Raw genomic sequence first — 22,240 nt, forward strand, 5'->3', positions numbered from 1 at the left:
AGCAGCCTCAGCCCAAAATGAATCATCAAACAAATGCACTTTTCAGCCATTTTTAAGCCTTGTATGTGTGAGACAGCTTTTGACAATCCAGCAACTCAGGGTAGTTGTCCTTTCCCTTTGTTGTCAGAGATATGAGGCTGATCTGAGCTTCTTTAAGGGTGAGATGCAGAGCAAATAGGACAATTTTGTGGCACCAGTCTTTGCTACTTCCACTTCTCAGTGAAAAAAATCTAGTTCTGATGTGGCATGTGGTCTGTAAAGCAGCTTGTCATCTTGTTCCTTCAGGAAATGTGGTGGAGCTGAGCTGCCAGTGGGGCTCCCCTTCAGTGTCTGAAGCTCAGACACCCAGTCTGCTGTGAGAACTCCCTCCTAAAAATGCACAGCAAATACAACACCAGCATGAAGAGTCTAAGAGTCAAATCATGGCAATTTATTTTTGTGGAGACACACCCATAAAAAGCCTGGGTGCTGCACTTCTCTTAGACTGTTGGTATTTACCAAACAACCCCAGGCTACAGCGTCAGCCAGCGGTGCCTTGCAGGCTGCATCACAGCTCGTTCACCCACTGCAGTGGCACTGTAGGAATAAACATTACACCTGTGAAGTGGAGGTGTGTTATTAAAGCCATAAAGATAACAACATTGCTCCTAAGTGGAGAAATTTAGTTCAGTGTATATTACTGTTAAATGGCAAAATTACAGTTGTAACAATATGGGGATGTAAATGAAATTGTGTATAACATCGTGTAATCATTAAAATCCATATAAATTTTGCTCACTCAAATTAAACACAAGTGACTACTGCTTGACACCTGAAACATTAGCATAATATTCATGCCATATGGCTGGCATTTTCTCTTTCTTATATGTCACTCTTCATTCTTGTCAGCTGCTCATGAGAACTTGCCAGATAATATCTACACCATTGCCAAAAACGTCTAACATCTGGTGTGGTACTGGTTAAACACTCTGTAATGTTTCAAACTTTAGTGCTCCCATCTATGCACTAGAGAGCTGGTTCTTGGAGCAGATGTTTAAGCTTTGTTTTTAAATTAACTTCAGTCTGCTTTTGTGTCAGTGGTGTGTTTCTATGCTCCATCATGCTGCTGCCTTCTGTGAGATGAATGTGCTCAGCAGCATCCAACCTTAAAATACATCAGCTGTCATGATAAACTGTGTGTTAAAAACCCAGCTCAGGCCACCTATTAGCAGAGCTGGTGATGTCTTCCAGTTCCCTCTGCCCATGTGATCCTCCTTGCAGCACAGAGACGTGCATCTGCTCGATGCCTGAGATGCCACTGGCTGCTGGATCCCTTCTGTGATTCAGAAACTGGCACAGAGCTTCCTAACGCCCAAATGAGACTCCCGAGGGATGCAAACCACAACATGGGCTTAAGGCGCCAGCACTGCATGGGCTTGGTTTAGAGCTATGTCTGCCCCAGCTGGGGACTGGGCAGCAGAGTCTGTACTGGCACCCAGGCTTGCACCTGAAGCGGTCCCTAACCCCACCCTCAGCTTTTAGGATTTGAGGTGACTGAGTGGATGACTGAGAACAGGAGACACATTTTTCCCCCTGTAAATACCCCTTGAAACAGTCCTAATGACTAAATCAGGAATTCTCTAATGTCTTCTGTATGGAAATCAGTGTGAAATCTCCTCCTGCTGAAATCCATGTAGTTGGAGGTAAATCCATTATTTACATATTAAGATTTATGATGAGCCAGGCACATGAATGCTGTTGAATTAAACAAACATCCAATTTCATAACCAATCTGGTTTTATGGATAGGACATTCAGTTCCCTTCGGGCTTAAAAGTCTGATTTACACCTTTGGAAAACAGGACTCCTCATTTTTTTTGCTTTGCTCTTCTTTTCCAGGAAACAAGGAGTTGTCTTACCTTTCGCTCCTTCAGGTTCTCTTCCAATTGAAGACATTCCCAGTTAAAACACTGGGTGGAATTTTGAGGCATTGTTATAGAGAGCATTTATTGAGAAGGTGCTAGGACATTTTTAATTGCCCAGATGGCTTTGCATGGACAAAGAAGGGGAAAAAAGATTGCTGGAGAGATGTGACCTCTGCCCCACAAGAACTGGACAGTTTTACCCTGCTAGGCTGCTTTACCTCATGTGCACAATAACCTAGGGAATGTCTTTTTCACATGGAGGCATTTTATTTTGGGCTACCCTTTGACACATGCCATCCTTTCTGAGCCATGACTTCCCTGTTCTGGCTGCCATACAGGCACACAACAAAAAAGTGACAGCTGAGTGAATAAGCTTCCCATCTAACACAAGGCAAGAAACAGAGGTATGAACAGGCAGAGAGTGTGGGCAGCTGTACAAGTTCATGCTATAGACAGTGGTCTTATCACCAGCACCAGTGATTCTTGCCATACACTCATTTTTGCCATGTGGGATGCATAAACACTGGATATTCAGACTGTGGTTCATGCCTCTCATTTTTCTGTTCCTGCATGTGCAGACCTGCTCAAATGGAAGAAGGGCTGGCAGAACACTTCTGCACTACATATATCAAAAAGTAGATTTGCACAATTTTTATTCTTTGCAGACATTTCTGCTGCTATAATGTATCCCTGGAAATTATCCATCTTGGATAATGGATGGAATTAGATTAGAAACAGGACAAGATGCAATGATTCACTGAGGATGACTTGGATAAACTGGTAAAATGGGGTCTGCAGCTGGGCCTGTCAGCATCTGGTTTGTGTGCACACAGAGTAGTCACAGAGGATTTTATCCTTGGCATTAGCTGTAATAGGATAAACATATTTTCTGTTTATTGTAAAACAGTTTTTTACCCACATTAAAAACCATTACTGAGACATTCTCTATCACATAACAGCTGGTATCACTTTCTCCAATAAGGTGTTATCCACGTGAACTCCCTAAGTTGAAAAAACTATGATAAAAATTAAAATTAATCTTTGATGAGGAATAAAGACATTACCTTAGGCCAGAGAACTGCATCAGGCTGTTTATCAGGTCTTAGTACTCTGGGATCCAAGGCAGGAGCAAATGTCAGCCCACTCATTTCTTCATGCAGGCTCAGCTCTTTTCCTAAGGAAAAGCTTTTCCTGACACCAAAGTTAGCAAAGTCATTCCTGAAGTAGATAACCAGATGGGACATTCTTAATTCATTTAAGTGCTTGGTGCATCCCTTAAAATTATTTTATACTTCTTTAAGCATTTGGACACTGTTGGAAGTCAGGCCATCAAGATCATGTAAAAGGCATGATAGAGCTGAGAGGGAGGATGCTGTTGGGAGGATGCTGCCCTGATTTTCCTCTCACACCTACTGACATGTGAATGTGCTCGCTGACATGTCAAGGGTTTGAATTCAGAGGTAGGAAGCAAAAGTGAAAAACTTCTGCTAATGGATGTTCATGCTAGATTTTTAAATTTTTGTCCATGGAATCTGTAAATATTTCATTTTACACACAGTAATTGACACTAAAGATCTGGCACAATTCTGAACTCCTGAAACTAAAGATGTTGGTTATCAAACTATGATGTTCTCCTGCAAAAAGATGACTCAAAAGAATGACATAAGTAGATGTTCCTGGAGGCAAAACATGTAGTACAGAGCAGTTCATTACTTAGTAATGTAGCACACAAATGTGATTGTAATCCATCATTTTTACCACCACCTTGAACACTGTTATAGCCAGCTCCTAGGGTCATCCAAGTACCTCTACGACCTAGGCAGTAAGTTCTTTTCAGCTCAGGCCATTGCATATCCATCCTTTGCAGTGTTCATTTATGTTCTTTAGTTTATGAATGCGAATTATTTTATGGAAATAAGGCAGTGAAAAGGCAACCAGGTGATGCTTGTGGCTGAGAGTCATCAGCCAGCTGGTTGGGAATTTTGCTTTTATTGCCGTTGATAAATTTAGCTATGTGACTCTTTTTTAATGACTTTTTTATGTCTCTGTATTGATATAAGATACATTAACACAAAGCTTCCAGACTCAACCCTTGCCCTGTATATCCTTCCTACGTGTACTTAAAGCATTTGACTTGCCCCATTCTCTCTCAGCAGCCTAATCAGGTTCACAATCAGGAGTGTATAATATTTACAGGGGAAGGCTTTCATTCCTTGCGAGACTGCCAAAGAAAGGCAAAGCTGAGCATGGTGGTTGCAACACAAAGCTGCTCAATGTTTCTGTTTTGTGCTTCTTGGGGCACCAAAGCCATGTGGATGGACCCCCTGCCAGCTCCCCACACATCCCCACAGAGGCTGCCCCACAGGTCCAAGGTTAGATGCCACTGGATGCCCACTGTACAAAAACAACCACGTGTATTTAAATTCAACTTAGTCTGCAAAGCGAAGTACAGAGAAAGAAAAATAATAAGAAAAATCTGCTTTTATTTCTGATTTTATTCCTTTCCCTCTCTGTTATTTTACTACAGCATGTCAATTCCTTCTGCTGGGAATCAGTAGAAGTAGCCAAGTTTTTTGTGCACTGTAGAGGGGGCACTGTGCTCTGGTTTAGGGAATCAACCTTCTTTTCTAAGAGTCCTGATTTAGAGAGGCTGAAAGGCTGAAATAGCTGTCTGTATCAAGCCTAATTTTTATCATGGACTTTATCAAAACTTTTTTTGAGGTACTTTAATGTTTCATTTCTCAGAACTCCTAATGAGACTGGCACACTCCCTCCAGCTTCACAATGACAGAAGCAACAACTTAAAACAAAGTCAGTCAAAGCAACACAAATAACTCACTGTTAAGAAAATTCAGGTTTTTTCCCCAATACTTCTTTAAGAACTATTTTGCTGAATTTTAACACAGGGAAATTGCTGTTGTCTATTTAAATTTCTTAACTAACATTCAAGGTTTTCACTTGGCTGACACTTCTTGGCCTTGCATTAATCTTGGGATTGTTTCACAAGAGACCCAGGGAACACCCACTGATAACAATGTCAAACATTCAATGTATTTACTGAACGTTTCCACTTGCTTGATCATTAAGGCATGCCTTGGGTATGAGGTCACCGATGTTGTGTAAGTGTAGAATTTATGGGGTGATTTGAACTATAGGGGAGTCCTGACATGTTTTTGGCAAATACTATCAGATACCATGGACTGATGCCACTCAGAATTGTAGCTCTGGGATATGATCAGGTTCTAGCATGAACATTTTGCATTAAAATTCAAATCTTTTGATTGCAGAGAAGTTGGGAAAAAGGTTATTTGAACAGACCATACATACACAGGAGGAAATTTTTGCTAGAACACATTTTTTTGTCTGTTAAGACAGATTAATTAAACATTAAATCTTTTGACAAACCAAAATGAAAATGTAGTTTTAGAAAATCAGAGGAGAAAGATTTATATCAATGAAGCATGTAATTGTGCTCTCCTTTTTAATCCTTCATTTAAGCTGGAGAGAGCAATAAAAGACTAAGAAGGTGGCAGTGAGGTGGATTCAGCAGCAGCTTGGGCTGTAACCAAGTCTGGTCTTCCTAAACCGGGTTTGCCAAAGGTAGGAGCCTTGCAGTGCCTGTTCCTGGCCTGTTTAAAACTCATTTAAATAATAAAAAAAAATTTCAGTTGAATATTAGCACCTTTTAGATATAGTGATGATGACTTTTGTTGCCTTAGTTTGCCAATTCTCTGTCTGTACTGTTGTGAGAAAAACCTAAGGTTTGGAACACTTGACTGAAACCAAACAGGAACAGGACCTGGACCTGTGCAGCTTCTGCCTTTATCACATACCTGCTGCCTGGCTTTTCTGACTCTGTTTTTTCTTCCAGCCTCTTGTTTTGCATGTTTAAAGTGCAAGTTCCTTCAGACAAGGTCCATTTCTCACCACAGATTTATAGAGTATGTCATCTGTGGTTGTGCTGCAAGAAAAACAACCATGAAGTCTGCAAAGGCAAAGCCTGCCACTCGTGGGAGATTTCAGCAGTTCTATTCCACTTTGTCTGAAACCCTGAAATAAGGCACAATAAGGTGTTGTGCACATTTTAATCCTTTGCAAAGGCATCAGCTGGTTGACATTAGTCCCTCTAATCGGACTTTGTTTCATTATCTGAATTTTTTCCTTTAACCTTTTAAAAATCAAGTGTTGTTGGCCGGTCGCCAAGTGTGAGCGACCACAAGAACATGAACAGCATTTCAGCAGGGTTCTAGAAAGAAATACTCTCCTGGTATTGAATTAGGCTGTATTTCTTCATTCCACCTATAATGTAAAGGAAGGAGATGCAATAAAAAACCACAGAAAATAGAATAAAAGGTAGAATGAAAGAGAGAGTCTAGGACTTCGAGTACATATTTGAAAGATAAAGACTAAACAAGACTAGCTGCTCTGTGGACAGGGATTTTCATAAAGGGGGCAAGGCTGAGACACAAAATACTAGATTTGACACATATTTTATAGGCATCCTTAGCAGAAATATTTTGTAAGGATTCTTAGTGGAATGTGCACAGGATGATGTTAAGGAACAATCCTGCTTTTGATATGTAACATTCATGGAGCTCCCCAGTTTTTGGAAATGTGCTGTCTAGCCCTAGGAGTTCACTTCTTACAGGAAAGGCCTTTGAATGTTTCAGAAATTCCTGACCTTCCCCGTAGAAGATTTTCAGTATTGCTTTTTAGAAATTACTTTTTCAGTTAAACCCTTTTACATGGGATAAATGGGCAAATACCATAATCTATTTTTCTATCCTTATTTTTATCTGATCTTTTGTATTACCTGTTGGAATAAGGACTATCCTATGACATAGAAAGGACAGTTCCATTTTCCATGGAAAACAAAATACAAAGTCTGATAAATAGCACAAAAATTGCTTTGCTTTTTAGGCAGGCAGCATTCTCTGTCTGAAAGACTGAGATATTAGAGCAATGAGTGCATTAGTGTAGTGAAGCTGACATTATCAGGTGTTGTATATGAGAAATGTCATTTATGAGTTGTCACACAGCTGTTATTGAGGGACTATTCAGAGGAACACAGTTCATCATTGTGACTGTCACTGCGCTCGCTGCAATCATTGAGCAACCGGGCGTCGTTAAACAGAGCGTTTCTTTCACTTTCAGGGCAAATTACACTTATGGTTTATTTATGTGATGGATTCGTTGCTTTCTGCCATCCTCTCTAAGTGTTTTATGATAGCTGTGGTGGCACAGACCTGTGACTCAAAGCCAGTCAAGGGGATGGATGGATGGATGGATGGATGGATGGATGGATGGATGGATGGATGGATGGATGGATGGATGGATGGCAGCTGACCTGACTAGGGAGTAGATCTTCTGCACGTCCACATTGTGGAGCACGTGAAGGAGGTTTTGAATAAGAAGGTGGGGGTGCTGACCCTTCAGGTCCAATCCCTCTCTCTCAGCCTCAGGTGACTTTAGGCAGTATCCTGACTCGAATTCCAGAGAGGATGGGAATGCAGAAGCTTCCATAGCTGGTCCTAACTTGCTGCCTCACCCCAGATGCTGGGGATGGGACTCCTGTTGTCCTCTGTCCCTGCAGCATCTTATACACACTCAGGTGTCTCTCTGCAGCTGCACAACACTTGGAGCAAATTGCAATTCTTCCCTGGGTTTCCCCACAACCACAGTTATTTACATAGGTATTTAAAAGCACACCAAAGAATGAAAGTCAGCCCTAGATTTAGGATTTGAACAGACACTGTTGTCTGAATCCCTGCTAACATTTTTAGGTCCCACACTGCATTCAGCCTACCAAGCCTTGATCCTCTAATCTCTCCACACGTTGAACTCCCATTGACTTTAACCTGCCCAGCCATATCCTTTAAAGCCAATCTCCCCAATAATTGCACCACGTGAAGCCCCGCTGGACTTCTAAATCTTTCAAGAGGTTTGTAATTTGGTGCATTCCCTAAGGAAAACTTGGAAGGGGTCCAAGGAACAAGGCTTATTTAGGAGGCAGGAGAATATATCTTCTTCAAGAAATACATTTCTTCAAGAAATGGCTCCAAGACCTTAACATGTTGGGCCGTGAAAAAGGAGCAGGTGAGATAGGATTTAATTACAGTGTACAAGTACCTAAGGGTAGAACACAGAACTAGGTCTGAATCTCTAGCAAAAAGGTAAAATATGAGGTCATGGGCTGAAATTGAAGTGTATATCTCTCAGCAGAAGGCTTCTCTGCATATGTAATAATCTGGCAGACAAGGTAGTGGAAATTGGTGGTAGATGCAGGAACTAATTTATTACCACTGCGGTGTAACCAGGTGGCCCTGCTGATGGTTCTTGCCAGTTAAAAGTGGCTCTTCTGTATTTTCTGGTGTTTGAATCTACTGGGCTGTTTTGGGAGGCTTCTTCAAAACTGAGCTTCCAGACATTAAAAATAGCGGCAATATTTAAAGGCTAATAGTAAAAAATATGTTATAGTTATTTTTTTCATTAAATGCTTTGATGTTTATGTACATAGTATAGTAGGTCTGACAAAATGGCATCACTCCCTCTATGGGTCTGGTGTTGCACAAGACCACAGTTAATACTGTGCAATTCTGATGAGCTTCTGTGAGGTGAAAAGGAAGGTTTCTGTGACATCATAAATAGTAATGTAGTACTGACATAAATGGGAATTCCACACTACTAATGTTTATGTAGTAGAAGAAGAAGAGATCCATTCTGGGAGCTGAGCACAGCATGGGAAGCATGACCTTAAGCTTCCTTTAAAAAAAACCTAAACAGGCTGTCTCTCCACTAAATTCCAATGGTTTGTGTTTAAGTTTTTGAATCGGTGTCGGAAATGTCCCAGTTTCAGCTGGTGCCTCCAACTTTGAAAAATACCAGGACTTATGGATGCAGCACAGGGACAGTGGTCTGCCCTTTTGCAAGCTGAGTGGCTTCATTTTCAGCCATTTCCAATCACTTAATCATCTACTAATGAAAAAGCTACTCAGAGAAAAGGTTAATGTGAGATTTAAGTTGGATTTATAGGTCATCAATAAGCAAGTTATTTTAGGCAGTCTACACCAGTGTTGCAAGTTTCCTAAACAACATTCAGTGTTGATTTATTCACTCCACCAGAAGTGTGAGAAAATAATGAGTAAGGCAGCACTTCTTTCTGCCAATATCACTGTGTATGTTCTGCCCATTTATTTTTTTTTAATGGCAAATGTCCCATTAACAAGTTTGATAGACTAATCCCAGCACTACAGGATCTGTAGATTAATTGGCGATGGGGCATGCCTAGGACCTCTGTATCCTTGAAAAGTCCCTGCTGAAGTACTGCGACTTTGATTGCCTGCCACAGCTTCTCAGAGGACTGAGCTGGTCCCCTCTAGAAACGGAGATGTGACAAGCCAAATCAAATGCTCCCAGGAGATCAGTTTTGGTGCCTCATAGTGGAACATGTGGTTCTGGGCTGGACAGTCCTGGTGAGATTCAATTGGGCAGCAAAGATAACCTGTAAATAGTTGTCATCCTAAGTGCTTTCTGCTATCCCTGGAGAGAGAGACCCTTCTAATATGCAGCTCATTTTCAGAAAAACAGTGGAAACTGGCCACACAGACTGGTCCTAACAGGCCCTATTTCCAAGTTTGAATTATGGAGTAAAGTTTTGTCTTTTCTGAGGCTTTTCTTGACATTCCTGTTCCAAGACAAGTAAAACTGACATTGTCATCTACCAGCCTCAGGTTTTTTTCATCCAGTATCTATAACAGAATTGCAATTTTTAAAATTTTGTTTATCAATTTTATACATTTTCTAGAGCAGAGACTATATTCTCTAGGATTTGGACTGGTGAATAGCAGAAATCATAGATTAGACCTTGCAAGACAATTTAACATTCCAAAGTATATTTTGCTGCAGATCAGGATGCAAACAATTTTGTTAATTTCTTCAAAGCACGAATTCCTGAAAGAATTCATATTAAAAAATACTTTCTTCTAAAATTAGTTTCTGTTATTTCAGAAAAGGCGTTTATTAATGCTGGCAAAATGCCTCCCTAGATTCATTTTTTAAAAAGAAGAAGTAGATTATTGACCTATTATAATGGTTTGGTTTGGTTTGCTTTGCTTTGGTATGGTTTGGTTTGCAATCATTTTTCTCACAGTTCCATGAACAGAATTTTTTACAAAATAGACTTTGAGTAGTTTTAATTTTTTTTCCATCCTACCTCCTCACATCTTTCCTCAGCCCAATCTTTTCACCATGCTAAAATGCCTACTACATTTAATTTTATTTTGCAGGTCAAATTGATTAATTCCCTATGTGCACTAGTCAATAAAATGAATAATGCAGCAATGACACTTTTTACAAAATGTTCAAAGGATTGCTATGGACTGTTTTGGATTGTTTTATTAAATGAGATACCTATAAAATCTAGTTATATTAATCAACTTGAACAAAATGCAACTAGACAGCAGAGCCATAAACATGCCAAACCAGGACTCATGTAGTGAGCCTCAGCAGAAGACACACCTCAGCAAACTGTTTTTCTCTCATTCAGCCAGTCATTTGGAGCAAACCACTATGTTTAATCCGTTGTTGTTGTTGTTACTGCTCTTTGGTGTGGTATCATCTGAAGAAATGTCTTTAATAAGAGCTGAGTAGCTAATGGAGAAAAATAATATCTCTGAACAAGAGATTTCTCACGCAAGAAACTCTAGATTCATTTATTATAGCAAACAGTTCTCTTTGACCATACAGTTTATTTCACTAAGGAAATTGTTTTATGTTAAGGTAGAAAAAGAAGCTTGGTGAAGACATCTTTTGCCAAAAAAAGCTGCATGTCTCTCGGGAGCAGTTTTCCAGAATTTTTTTTTTAAGGTTAAACATGGTGACAGACTGAATATTACTTCATTAGATGCTCTGAGGCTAAAATTTAATCCTGTTTCTAGTAACACATTAAGTTAGATGAAGTGTACAATGTACAGGTTTTTGTCTTTAAATTTTATGTAATATTTAATTTCAGAAGTTTTAAGGTGCTAAATGTTCTAGAAATTATGCATGCAGCCTTTTCTTCTTTTATTTCCTCCATGGTCTTTCCTCCATAATTGTGATACTTGTTTTAAGTACCTTATGGAACTTTGGAAAAGAGGCACTAACATAGGAAATGTCCTTGAGTAGATGGAATTAGCTTCATTTGAATGAATGGGGGTTAATTAATTTCTGTCTGAGAATAAACTAGTTTCTACTCTTAAAAAGAGATTGAAAATCCACTTAGGAGAAAGAATTATATTAAATACATAGCAGCAAACTGTGGGTTTCACTGACCTATCAAAACTTTACAGTTACTTGGGTGGCTGAAGTATTTTGAATGAGTTAAATTATCCAAATCTCACCTAAGTCTAAATGCACAAAGAAGCATAAGGCAGTAACTGGCTGAATGGCATTCCCACAAGATCAGTGAAAATATTTTCATCTACATTTTGAAATAATACTTTGCTTCCTGATTCCACCTGAATTTAGAATGGCCGAACCCCCTGGGACCTCGTCATGTCTCTAGTACTGAGGTACAACTCAGTAATGCTTTTATGAATGCTTTTTTAAATGCTCTTTAATGCTTTTTAAAAATTATCCCAGATGTGACCATAAAATTAGCATTTTGTGATGTATCAGCATTTCTAAAGCCTTCAACCAGCCTCATGAGCCTCTAGGGGCTCGCCGGCCAACATTTGTGTTTATTTATGCGCATCACGATCTGCCTTCTGTATGGTCGTTTGTGCGTTCCATAGTTCTTTGTGCTGTGCCATGTTCAGAGTTATAGGCTGTGGGTTCCTTGGGCAGGGACTCATTCCTGTGAATTTACTGCACTTCACACAATAAAGAACAGGTTCTTTATGTGGCATCCTGGCTCCACCACAATATAAATAACTTCTTTTTTTTTTTAATATTGGCACAACTCCTTTGAGCCAAAGGAGGAGTCACAAAAAGAGGCAGTGAAGAAGCAAAGATTTCATCACTTTAAAATCATGTAGTGTGAAGCATGTCTTTCTGTAAGATGTTATTCAGAGAAAGCAGGAACAATATTTGGAGAATTCTACTGGTTTTTTTAATCCACATCAGCCTACTCTTAAACACATTCTGAATCTTTTAATGTATTGACATAGAAGCAAAAAAATCCTGCCTTAGGCCACATTTTTTAAGCCACAGATCCAACTACAGATATGATGCTTTTAGTAAATTGACAGGGGGAGCTGTAAGAGCAGTTTAGATTATTCATATTATTCCTCTGGGCAGAGTCTCAGCTCAGAGTTCTCTGAGTCAGCTTTGGCGTTCCCTTATTGGGAGACAGGGCATTGTTAGAAAACACCATTTTGGGGCTAAAGCAACTCTCCTGTTATAAAAGCTCTCTGGCACTTACAAATGTTTAGCTCCTTTTAAGAGGGAAGCTCCCTATGCATGCCCGCTAAGCCCAGGGTGTTGCTTCTGAGTCATCTTTGCATCAGATCTTAATTTCTGAATTTCTGCTTTAAGTGCTTTAAGCACCAATTAACTCAACTCCTACACGTCCTTGCTTTTGATGCTGGGTTCATCAGTGCTGCCTGTTCACTGGCTTCCATCCTGGTTTACGTGTGAAAGCAGACCTGCTCCTTGCCTGGCAGAGACACTGGGGTCTGGGCAGTGCAAAGCTTGGGCTGGTGGCTCCCAGTGCTTTGGCCCATGTGCCCCCATCCCAACCAGTGACCTGTGCTGAGAGCAGTCCAGGCTGTGAGTAAAGCAGGACCTTCTTTCCTGGGAGCAGATCTTCTGCTTAATGACGTTCATGAACTCAGAAGAAATGAGGCTTTAATGGCAGCAGCAGAAGAGGCTTCTCATTGCCCAGGAGCTGGAACATTTTCTTTCTAGACCCACTGTCTAAAACACTGCTCACACTTTTCAGGAAAGTCCATCAGCCACCAGGCTTCAACATTCTCTGTCTGGCATGGCACAATCCTCCTGCCAGCAACAAATACTACTCTGAAAGGGAGATGACATTTACAGGGCTAAACCTAGTGAGCAAGGAGGTACTGGGGTCTTTGGCCTGTTATGAGAAAAATCTCTCTGGAAAGGGAGAGTCCCAGGCCCTGCTCCTTCTCCCACTTATCTATTTTTTGCAGTTTATTGGTGCCACTGAGGCTCACAGTCTTTCTAAGATGGGCTGAGTTATGGCTCCACATGTAACTGTAGAGCATGAACTCACCCATTCCCTGACCAATGACAGCTCACTTAAAGTAACATATAGCTCAAAAATACCAATCTTTACCCTAAATCTAAGGCATTTCCAACTTTCTCTGAAAACAAGTCTTCATCCCAATCCATGTGAGCCATCCCCAAGCCCCTCTTTCCCTGCACTAGACAATTCTGTACTTGAGTCCTTTAGATTTTTTGTTCGCTTTGCAAGTCAAGACAGAGATGCCTGATAAACAGATGCTGTTCATGTTCAACAAGTTTACAAATCCATGATCCAGGAACCTCCAGAGTCAAGCAGCTTGGCCTGCTGAAGGCACCTGTGCCTGAGCTACCTCCTGCCTGGCTCTGGGCTGCCCTGAGAGCTGTTTCTAGAGGTGATGGGAGGTTATGGGCCATGGGCTCATGCTACACAGAGAGTCCTGTCCCTGCAAAGTCTCACTCACTGCAGAGCACCCACCAAGAGAAGGAAAGCATCAGGAGCACCAAGGTGTTTGACATAAATAGGACAAAGGAAACCTGAAGGGGTTTCTCTGCATGACTAGTGGTCATTTTACCTCTGCTGCCCCAGCAAGTTCTGCAGGCCAGAGACACTTCTAAGCTCCTCTGCACTTCTGTGGCAGAGAGGGAAAAATAAGGAAGGTATTTAATTTAGCCAATGTTTCTGGTGAAATGTAGAGGCACCTAGTGTTTGGAAATTCCTAAGTCTCATACCAGCTGTTACTGAGTGAGAGGCACTCAGCATTGCTGAATTCATAACAACAGGCACGCACACATGTGACTACTTATCTTCACTTGTGTACTCCTGTTTGTCATAAGGTTCTCAAATATGCATTGGTGAGGCACACCCCCCATATGGAAAATGTTGCGCAAAATAAGGCTATCAAGTTTTCTTGAAACAAGGGGAAATGAAGAATTCAAAAATCTTGAAATTAGTATAATTTTATTTCTTTAATTATCTATCAGAGTAAAATGAAATCTTCCCACACAAATGTTAATTTGAGATAAAATGGTGTTTGATAAAGAGCATTTACACTAATTGTCATGACCATGTATGAACAGAGTACACATGCTTGAGGGAACCATTCTTGACATCTTTTTAATACCCCTTAAAATAGACTTTTCACAGTCTGGTAGGAATTTCTGCAGTAGCATTTATACTGTCTCTGAAGAATTGCTTTAATATACACTATTTGACTGACACCATTACATAAAAACTCTCCCAAAACAAACCCTGGAAGTTAGTACTCCGATTATTTTATCTTGCTTGCGCAGGTTGAGGTTTATAACTGAAAGAGTTATTTTGGACACACACAGTACTGACAATGTCTTCAGCCTGAAGGATGACAGTGAATGGTGGACACTGCTGCTTTCCCATATATCTACATTATATAGGGAAATGGGGTGGGGTAAGGAGGCTTTGTAGCAGTAAACACATAGCAGGTAAAATCACTGGCACTCTGCATTTTGTTCCCAGGAAACTCAGCAGTATTTCAGGTAGAAGCTCATAAAAGACTTCTACTTGCCTGTACCCTCACAGGTACGGTGTTTATTTAGGGTACTTTCAAATATCTTTGGAATTGTTGATGCAAGCTAACATTTCTTTACTTAGCTGAAGGTCATCTATGACAAGAATTTAAATGTGATGTTGCCAGGGAGGTACTGCATCCAAATTAAAGAGAAACTGAACCTTTTGCAAAATTGCACAATTAGATGTAAATAACTCGCAGAGAAGCAACATTAATTTCTTTTCACAGCACACAGTCAAAGATTATCATGTCTTGTTTCACCATTGCCTTTCCTGTATTGCCACATCCTTGGCTGCCTGCCTCATGTGCAGGGTGCAGCAGGAAATCCCAGGTTCCAGAATGGTAGGGACAAGTCATTAAAATCTGTATGGTAACATACATTTTCAGCAGGAGCAAGGTGAAGGTCTGTCAAGCAGCTCTCAGTCTGGTACTTGCCAGTCTCTCACTGCAATGGAAACTCCTAGCAATATAAAATCACTGCAGCCTTCCCAATGATTTAAAGAGATGACAGTGGTGCATTATAGCAAACACATGGGGAGTACCAGCCCAGGTTGTCTTATAAGCAGAGTCCTTGCCTGGGTATTTGCATATGAGATGTTATGTTTTAAGAATATCAATATACTGGAAAGCAATGGGAAAAGGTTAATAAGTATGTTAAGCTGTGAATATAAGCAATTTTAGAGTGGTATTATAATTTTCTCTATTTTTATACACAATCTGACTGCGATCAAGGTAGTTAGTTTTTGTCTGCTGGAGCAACTGAAATTTTAAATTATTACATGTTACTCTAGGACACGAAATAGAAAGACATAGACACTGGATTCTCCAAGGTGACAAAGAGAGCAGTTTAATTCTGACTCCAACATTTATAGATTTCCAAAAGTGACAGTGGATTGGAAGGTGAAAGTGCCACCTCTCCAATGACACTGGACAAACCAACAGTCCATCAAATTTCTCCTCTTCCAGAAAAGAATGCAAAACAATTAATTATTTACATAAAGTTCCTGAGAAAGTTTGTTACAAGAATGTAAACATCAGAAGGCTTAGAAAAACTCTGAAGAACAGGGTGACAATTACAAATTGTCATTTGTCCATTTATTTGTTATCATGTAGCCTATTTATTGAGCTCAGAGCATAGTTTTTCCAGGGCTTGTTGAAGCCTTGAGGACATCTTTTTTGGGAAGTGGCACAGCTAATTTTCCCCTTACCGTGCATCCTTGCGTTGTTTCTACACAGGGCTCTGATTTTCCCCAGAAAAGACTAAAAGTAACTGCTTTTCACTGCTTTTGGGCATCATCTTGCAAAGTGTGGCTTGACTAAAGCAGTGCAGCCCTGTGGTTAATAATACATGGTGCCTTTGTGGCTGCAGGCACTGCCATGTGTTCACATAACTTCTGGCGATGAAAGATGAACAAGACCAATTCCGTGTTTCCCCACCAGCAAAAAGCATAAAACTTGTTCATTTACTGCAGTTTAAACAGGGAGAGAGGTGGCAGAGAAAAACCTGTCAGCAGTAAGTACCCTGGTGTGGGTGGCCAGAGGCAGTGACATTGCTGGTCCCTTGTCATGGACACTCTGCCTGCTGTGGGTGGTTTGCAATTTATGCCTGGATGAGGTGAGCAGGGAAGTCTGTATTTCATACAGCTGCTTTGCCCTGTCATCACTTTGGCTTGGGGAGCCAAAGTTGCATTAGTTATAGTCTTTTACCATTTTTAAGCTTCTTTTAAAAACAGTGGGGATGAAGACATGTATTTTAAAAAAAGCCAGAGAGAGCTTGAAGTTTTGAAATCAGAGTGTTTACTGCCAGACACATTTTCCTTTTGGAGAAACACACTTTAGAAGTGGCTCACATTTTACAAAAAGAAAGGCCCGTAGCTTTTTGAAGATCAATCCTCCTTATATATTTAGTGATAAAAACAGGAAAAAATTTAGCCTTAAGCTGTTTAGAGCATTAGGGAAGGAAGGCACTGAGTGCTTAAACTTAGACCATTTGTTCTACCTTTTTTTAGAGAGGAGAGGTAACAAAACCATCAAATATTTACTTCTTTTTATACTTTTAAACTAAATATTACTAACGTGGTGGCTATTGCTCAGTGTTAAAATAAGACTTTATTTCTAGCATTACAAATGTACACTAACACTATAGACTGGTATGATTTACAGTGTCTTAGCTTCATGAAAAACTGATCTTCAACTCCCACTAAGATGGCACAGGCATCCTCAGTCATAAGAGGGTCTCTATAAAAGTACATGCAGTACACACAGATAAACACATCACATTTTTAATGACAGAAGATTGAAACTCAATTTGTGGCACTTCTAAAACTCAGTCAAAGCAACTAGTCTTTTTTCTTGTCACAAAGGGGAAAAATGACTAATTTTGCTACTCTCTGATATCTGAATTAATCACTTACGGCATTCTGAAGGAAAGAAAATCTCTCTAACATTAACACAAATCTTTGTACTCATAAAAATTAAGGTGAAACACACCATCTCTGTCAGAGATTCATTTATTTGAATTAAGTTGCAGAGGCTCTTGCCTGGCCAGGGGAGGGTGTTGATCATTTAATTTAATGCTTGTATGCTGTGTGGAACCTGGACATAACCATTCTACTTGTTTAAGGGACTCAGTGACAAAATTTGCAACAATTCCATGTTTCCATGGAAATCAGATTAAATGAATTTCATGTTTGTGTGAGCCTCATCCTGCCAGGCAATTCACATCCCATTTGATTAATATTTTTACTTTTTTTTATTTTTAAAGGTTGGAAAAAAATGGCTTATATAGGAAAGGAAAACTAGAAAAAGTTAAGCAATAATTATCCTGCACTTTTGCTTTATATAGCTGTTAGACTGTATATAAAATGTTTCAGGTATTGTTTTCTACTCCAAATCACTTTTTTTTTTTTTCTGAAAAAACCCCAATCCAGCTCTTCTTTATTTGTGAACTAAACTTCAGATTTCTAGGAACATTCGCTAGTGGATTGCATAATTTTTGCATGATGGGTTGCTTATTTGCAACTTTGTTCCATAAAGTCATGTGGAAACACCCCAGGCAGTTTCAGTTTGCATAGAGGAAAGATGTCACAGGTGGAGAAAATCTCAGGAAGTCCCATAAAATAGCATAAGAATCCAAATTTATGAAGGCTCCAGGGAATAGCTTCAAATATGACCTCTGAACTTGGCATGCAGTTATTGCAGGTATTATGTAAAGACCTGAGTTACTCTTTGGATACCCCCAAAAAAAGGTGTATCACAGCACTGTGTCTCAGCTCCACTGCTTCATCATTTGTGAGACCTAGGCTAGTAGGCTTAGAGCTAGTTTAGATATTTTTAGACTATATATGTCAAACCACTTGAATTGTTTGAGTTTATACAAAAAGGAGAGCTGTTATTTGATAGAAAAGTAACCCATTCTATGGGGAAGGAACATCTGATACCATAAATCTCTACAATTTAGCATGCAAAACAAGAAATCAGCCTAAGTAGAAATTTGGAATTAAAGAACTGAGACTAGAAAACAGATTACTATAACTAATTATTGGAAGAGCTCAAATAACAGAAGAAGAAATAACTTAAAAGGCAAAAAGGGAATTTGTTCAAAATAGCTATTCAGGCCCCAAATATGTATCTTGGCTTAAGAAACACTTCCTTTTGTACCCAAATAAAATTTTGAGCATCTCTAAAGCAGCTGTCATTAAATATTGCTGAATGTTTTGCCTTTGCCTGGTTTATTTAGGAAAAAAACACAAAACAAAGCTTATCCCCCAAATAGAAGAATTTGAAAGAACTATGAGATTCTGTCAAATTAACTGAATACTTAACAATATAATTTTAAAAATCACATGGAAGAACAAGAGATAGAAAGGCTGAAAATATTGAAGTTTTCATCTGAGCACTTATGCTCAAACACTTCTTTCGAAGTTTTGAAAATTAATCAAAAGGAGTAAATATCTCCCAACATAAATAATATTTTTTACTTTGTTTTGGTTTTTTGATTAAATAAAAATGCATGAGTTATCCATCAAAAATAGGTTGGTTTTTAAGGAGGAGTTCTTGTATCAAAAAGTGTTGCTTGACCAATCCTGTGAGCAAGATTTATTTTGGCCTTTCTGCACACAGAGATAGGGATAACAGGAGGCTCCTCTACAACAACTTTTGTTCCCTCTGAAATAATTGATCTTCATAGCAGCTGACAGAGTCCTCCCTTGATGCCCATTTATATCTCATGGACCCAGCAGGTCTTGAGAGGAGAGGCTGCCCTGCAGCACAGCCTTTGTAGTAATTGACGTTTATTGCAGGGTCACCATTTCTTTAGCATTCATTACAGACACTGATTAGAGAGGGTGATAAAGACATTGCTGGAGATCAAAGCCCATTTTGGACTTGGAAAAAAAAAAAGCATGCAAAGTAGCATTTTAAATGGATGCATCTATTTAATCTATTTGCTGCTGATATTTTCATAGATATGATTTAGTGATATTAGATTCAGAAGGTCTAGCAGAGGCTTTAATTTGCTTCAGTTCTGGTCTAATAGGCATAAAGACACCAGAGGATTCTGAAATACTGAACTCAGAGGTACTCTGACAAACCTTTGTACTCATAATAACAAGAGCTGGTGTGAGCCTATACAATTTAAAACTAATTGCCCAGCCAACATGCTCATTACCATATTGATGCAGTTCATAAATCAAAGCCCTGCCTATTCAAGCTGTTTACTAGTCTTGCATTAAACAGTGTATTTCAACTGAGAAATGTAGCATGTTGCCAAAACACTGCAGAAACTTTATAAGACTGATAGGAGTGCAAACCTGGGAGCTGAAGTGCCACAAACCTAGCACTAAAGTGCTTGTTCTTGTTTGTTTTCTGAGTATGTTCTGATCTAGCCTTGAAAGTTTCCCTAATAACGTACTGGAGCACAGAAACAGGTCCTCAAGCAGCAGGGAGCTGCTGGCAATTTTTATCAATTTGGCTTCCTACAGCAGCTTCTTTGCTCAATCAGGAGACTAACACGTCTTTTTGGAAGCAAAACATTACCTATGCCAGCTGAATTGAGGTGCATACATTAAGAATACAGAGAATGCAGGCTTTTTGTATAGGGAAAGGAGAGATTAAGGCTCTTAACTAAGAAACCTAAGTTAGTCATCAAAATTAGGTGCCTGAAGTTAAATTCTTTGAATAGCCTACTGAGGAATCCAAAAGTGCAATTCATCTGCCTAAACAAGTGCCTACCTGCAGGTGCCAAGCAGTGCCCCTGAGATGTCTTGCTGTCCTATGGCATCCACGCAGTAGGCATGTCAGAGGAGTTGGAGATTCACACCTCTCTGAGCTGCCAGCTGAAGGCCAAGTGGGTTAGTTTAGGACATCTCAAAGGACATTAGAAGCCTGGGTTTAGGCTGCTGAATTTACCTGGTTTTCCTTCAGGTGTTCAGCCAGATGACTTAGGTATCAGAAACAATCAGGGCTTGTAATCAGGATGAATGTACTTGGGCGGAGTTCAGAAGCTGCCGGGGTCTGGCTGTTTCTCACTCTCTAGACTGACTGGTTTCAGAGCAACTGAGTCAGTTCTTATCCCAAACACTGCTGTCCTGTGAGTTATTTTTCTCCCTGTACTGTGCTCAGAAAGCAGCCAGAGAGACATATTTTTATGTGGTTTCTCCTGGAATGAGTGTAGTAGCTCCTGGTGGCTGCTGGGGCATCTCTTCCCTTGCGCCAGGCTTTTACCCCTGTGTTGGCCATGGCCACGGTGGCAAGGACAGAAGGTGCTGAAGCAAGAGTCAAGGCATCAAGGTTACTTTGAAGATCAGGACTAGAACTTGAAATTGAACTTGTGGGTGTAAAGGAAGCTTGAAGCAGAAGCACTGCATTTAAGAGTTACTGAAGGGTGTTGGAGCTGTTGGGGGAATTTAATGGATTATGGGAAAATCAGAAGCTTGGAGAGGTATAGGGGGTTACATAAGATTATCTTTTTATCCTTGTTTAAGAGGACAGTTGAGAGGTAAAAGTGTACATATTTGTAATGGAACTGTCTTCCATAAACAATATCAGCAAGAAGAGTTCATCCTATTAAAACAAGTGCTGATCTTCAGTCACGATGCCTGATGAAGCCTCAGTGTAAATTCAATAATGACAATTAGTAAATAAAACATTTTTTTTTATGGATGGAAGATGCAAAGTGATTAAGAGAATGCTTCAGTGATAGAGAAATTTTGATTCCAGCTTACAATTCTTCTGCTGGCTGTGTGGTCATAGCAGATGCAAGTGTCCAATTCCTTATATGCACATTGTGGATAATAATAGTTTAAAATGAAATTAATATGAACTGATACTTTCTCATGAAGGCACCAAAGACAGTGATATGTTTTTCTTTTTCAGAGAGGTGTTATGAACCATACAAAACCAGACCATCAAAATAACTTCTTTTGGCTGCTAGTTGCTGTCACAGGTTCAGCACAGATTTCTCAGAAGGATATATACAATTTCAGAAGACACTTGCAGGCTGAGAAAGATAATTTTTGTTGACAAACAATTTTGAATAGAGTAGAGTTAAACAGAAAAAAAACCCACTAAAACCAAGCTGCTTGTTATTTACCTAACTTGTAGAGTGAGAGGTGGTAGTCTTACATAATTTCTCTTTCAAGAGCTTAAAAATAAAAATATATTAATAGAAATGTGTTATGTAACTAAATGTTATCATTGACATCCTCCAATATGAAAAAGAATGATCCTTCCAGCTTCTTTCCAAGAAAGCAAAATTAAGATTAATTTCCAAACAGTCCATTGAGCATCCCATGAACATACATGATGGAATTCACTTTAAAAGCTGAAGGAACAGGAAGGAGAAGCAGCCTGTGTGTCTTTGCCTGCAGAATGGATGTTTCTTGACTTTGGTGTGGACTGGCAGCTTAGACAAAACCTGGGATCTTACCAATGTGAATCTCATCAGCCTGAGGGACACAGACTTTTTTTTTCCTATGTGGTTTATGCAGTGTTATTTTAAAAACATTTATCAGGTGTTGATTCATTTTGGAGCTTGTGCTTATGAACAGTGTCCATGTATGGCTGCCTATTCTTCCTGTTCAGCATCGATTTCACTGCCTATATAAAAACAAAGCCAAAGTATTCCAGGGCAATATCTTTACATAAGGTTTAATTTCTCAAGTAATTCAGAGTGAAATCTTAAATCACTCAAAATTGCCTTCTACAAGCATGTAGCCCAACAACCTCTGGCCAGTATCTCATCAGGAGATTGATGGTACATTTCATACTTGTAAGGCAAGGTACATAAGGCAGAACAGGGAATACCAAAGTAACACATTGAATGCAGTGGTAAAAGGTGCCTATTGGCACAAGGAAAGACAGGTCTTATTCTTTAAGGACACTCTACTGCTGCTCACACATTCCTGCCATTTGGTTTTGCTCAAGACTGTAACCATGCTATTCATGGGCTGCACATAACAGAAAGATTTGCAAAATCAAGGCCCACTTTATGTAAACCAACTAGAAATAAACACTGCCCATGGATCTAAGTCCTTAGAAAGGGAAACAGTCTACTGCAGAGGGTATTTTCTCACCTTATTTGCAATTACCATGTGGTGTA

At 39.6% G+C, this 22,240-nt stretch overlaps 1 protein-coding gene and 1 long non-coding RNA gene across 5 annotated transcripts in view; one reads left to right on the plus strand and one right to left on the minus strand.

The window, feature by feature from the left end:
• STARD13 (StAR related lipid transfer domain containing 13) overlaps positions 1-22,240 on the plus strand; it is a 293,148-nt gene that overhangs the window by 24,502 nt on the left and 246,406 nt on the right. The window contains exon 1 of one of the 4 annotated variants that reach the window (XM_064409027.1): positions 5,402-5,503. The exons of the other annotated variants lie outside the window; for them this stretch is intronic. The gene's annotated coding sequence lies outside the window, so the exon portion shown is untranslated. Of the gene's footprint in view, positions 1-5,401; positions 5,504-22,240 lie in introns of those variants that run through there. 4 annotated transcript variants of the gene reach the window in all.
• Positions 470-6,925, minus strand: LOC135294152 (uncharacterized). The gene is made up of 4 exons (XR_010356307.1): positions 6,717-6,925; positions 5,737-5,864; positions 2,968-3,094; positions 470-576 (listed from the first exon to the last, which is right to left on the minus strand). It is a non-coding gene; the product is annotated as an uncharacterized LOC135294152 (long non-coding RNA).

The sequence above is a fragment of the Passer domesticus genome, chromosome 2, assembly GCF_036417665.1.
Source record: "Passer domesticus isolate bPasDom1 chromosome 2, bPasDom1.hap1, whole genome shotgun sequence".
NCBI classification, from domain to species: domain Eukaryota; kingdom Metazoa; phylum Chordata; class Aves; order Passeriformes; family Passeridae; genus Passer; species Passer domesticus.